We start from the raw sequence: 2,719 nt of genomic DNA on the forward strand, positions 1-2,719 counted from the left end.
TATGGATAACTGCAATAATAAAGAGAAAGGAAAAAAAAGTTCTTTATGGTTTGTGGTCAAACAGAATAAAAGTCTATTACTGAGGATTACACAAGGAAAGGTAAATGGTATCATCATTTTTGGGGCTAATTTATAGTTTGTGACTTAAAATATATTTTGATAGTAAGGCACATATACCTTTAATTGTAACTTTGGGATCTTCTATGAGGCAGAATAATAAACAAAATTCTCTCAGGGCAGGTACATGCCTATTTTATATCTTTATGACTTTAAAAATTAATTGGCTCTTAAAGCATGGCATTGGATATATCTCCTTACCAGAGTGGTTGAAAGGGATGATTTAAGAATAGGTTGAAATTACAAAGGCTTTCATAAATTAAATTTATTCTCCCTTGCAATAGCCTTCCCAGGTAGAAAAATATTGTCCTCCTATAAATGGCAGTTAAAATTGAGATGTAGTTAAAATAAATTGGTTATCATAGGGAAAACGTCAAGATTATTAACTTTATATTAGACTTGTGGCCTGATGTTAAAAATTCTTTCTTCCCTGTTAGTGGTAAAACCCTTCAGAGTTATGGCTTTCTTAGGGCATGTACTTTTTGTGGTATCATCATCATCATCATTGTTAACAGAATTATTATCATTAACATTTTCATTGTGATTACAATACTAGTTACATTAACATTTCATGCTGAAATATTCTTCATAACACTCTCCAGATAGTGACAGGATATGATAGATGGGCTGCTTCTAAATAGTTGCAGTTAAGGCTTTCTCTCTTCTGGTCTATGTGTGAAAACAGATAGCAAAAGAGACGAGTAGAAAACAAATGGACAACCATTCCACTGAGATCTATTTAAGAACTTTATCTGGCAAAATACTAAATAACATAGCTCCTTGTTTTACTCTGCACTTTATATTCTTCCCTTTTTATTTTTTCTTGGCTCTAATGATGGATTTATTTTCCTATATTGTTTTGCACAAGCCATGTTAGACTTTGTTCTGAGTTGCCAACCCTATAAAATGCTTTAGTTTGTAGTCCTTTTCAAGGTGTTTTTATATAAAAGCCGTATGATATAGTGCGGATGTGTCCCCTCCAAAGTCTTATTTAGAACTGTAGTTCCCATAGTCTCCACATGTTGTGGGAGGGACTTAGTGGGAGGAAATAGAATCATGGCTTTGCTACTTCCATTCTGTTCTTGTGATAGTGAGTAAGTTTTCACAAGATCTAATGGTTTTGATACAAACTCTTTCGCCACTTCACTATTCACTTCCCCTTGCTGATGCCATGTGAAGAAGGACATGTTCGCTTCCCTTTACACCATACTGTAAGTTTCCTGAGGCCTTTCCAGCCATGCTGAACTGTAAATCAATTAAACCTCTTTCCTTTATAAATTATCCAGTCTCAGGTATGTCTTTCTTAGCAGCATGAGAATAAACAAATACAGTAAATTGGTACTGGGTAGTGGGGTACAGCTGTAAAGACACTCAAAAATGTGGAAGCAACTTTGGAACTGGGTAAGAGGCAGAGGTTGGAACAATTTGGAGAGCTCAGAAGAAGACAGGAAAATGTGGGAAAGTTTGGAACTTCCTAGAGACTTGTTGAGTGGCTTTCACCAAAATGCTGATAGTGATATGGACAATGAAGTCCAGGCTGACGTGGTCTCAGATGGAGATGAGGAACCTACTGGGAACTGGAGCAAAGGTCACTCTTGTAATGCAAAAAACTGGTGGCATTTCCCCTCTGCCCTAGAGATCTGTGGAACTTTGAACTTGAGAGAGACTTGCTGAGTCTTCCGGCCACAATCGTTCACCCGTGCTGGATGTTTCTTGCTCTTGAACATCAGACCCCAAGTTCCTCACCTATTGGACTCTTGAACTTGCACCAGCTCTGGGTTTGTCAGGGCTTCTTGGGCCTTGGGCCACAGAATGAAGGCTGTACTGTTGGCTTTCCTGCTTTTGAGGTTTTGGGACTTGGACTGATCCACCACTGGTTTCCTTGCTCCTCAACTTGCAGACAGTCTATTTTGGGAGTTTGCCATGTGATAGTCATGTGTGAGCCAATTCTCTTTAACAAACTCCCTTTGTATATTTATTTTATTAGTTCTGTCCTCTAGAAAACCCTGACTAATACAGTTTACGTTATAATTTTGTTGTTCTAACTTTTTTCTTTCTCTTATGTTTTCTAAACTGTAAGTTTTGAATAATTTGAAAGGGGCCTGTTGGGGCTGAGATAACATTACCCCAAAATGAAGGCTTCAGAAGCATCCTCGAAGCAAAATTTTTTTCTTCCCTCCTTCTGCCCTCCTGTTTCTCAGTCTCATTATCCTCTGGTGTTAGCCATAGAAAGGAAATTCCTCTTCCCCAAGGCCGGCTGTAGAAACTATAACCTCTTTTCCCCAGAGTCAGGCACAAAACATAAAAATATTACTCTAATTTTCCCTCCACCCTTCTGTGTAAAAACTGGCCATAAAGAAATGATCTAATCTACTTTGATTGAGTATAAGTCATAAGGTCCCCATTCCAGAGAGGGCCCTACTCCATACCCAGAAGAAAGAAATGCCACACAGACAGAGAGAGCAACAAGAATCTAGAAAGACAGGCCTTGCCAGGTTTCCCTACTCAGTCTATTAGCATTAGAACATAACGTTTGGTCAATCATATTTCTACATGACTGTCCATCCTTTGTTGAACTTAAGCATAAAAACAGACAATTGCC

This window comes from Saimiri boliviensis, chromosome 3 (assembly GCF_048565385.1).
Source record: "Saimiri boliviensis isolate mSaiBol1 chromosome 3, mSaiBol1.pri, whole genome shotgun sequence".
Classification (NCBI taxonomy): domain Eukaryota; kingdom Metazoa; phylum Chordata; class Mammalia; order Primates; family Cebidae; genus Saimiri; species Saimiri boliviensis.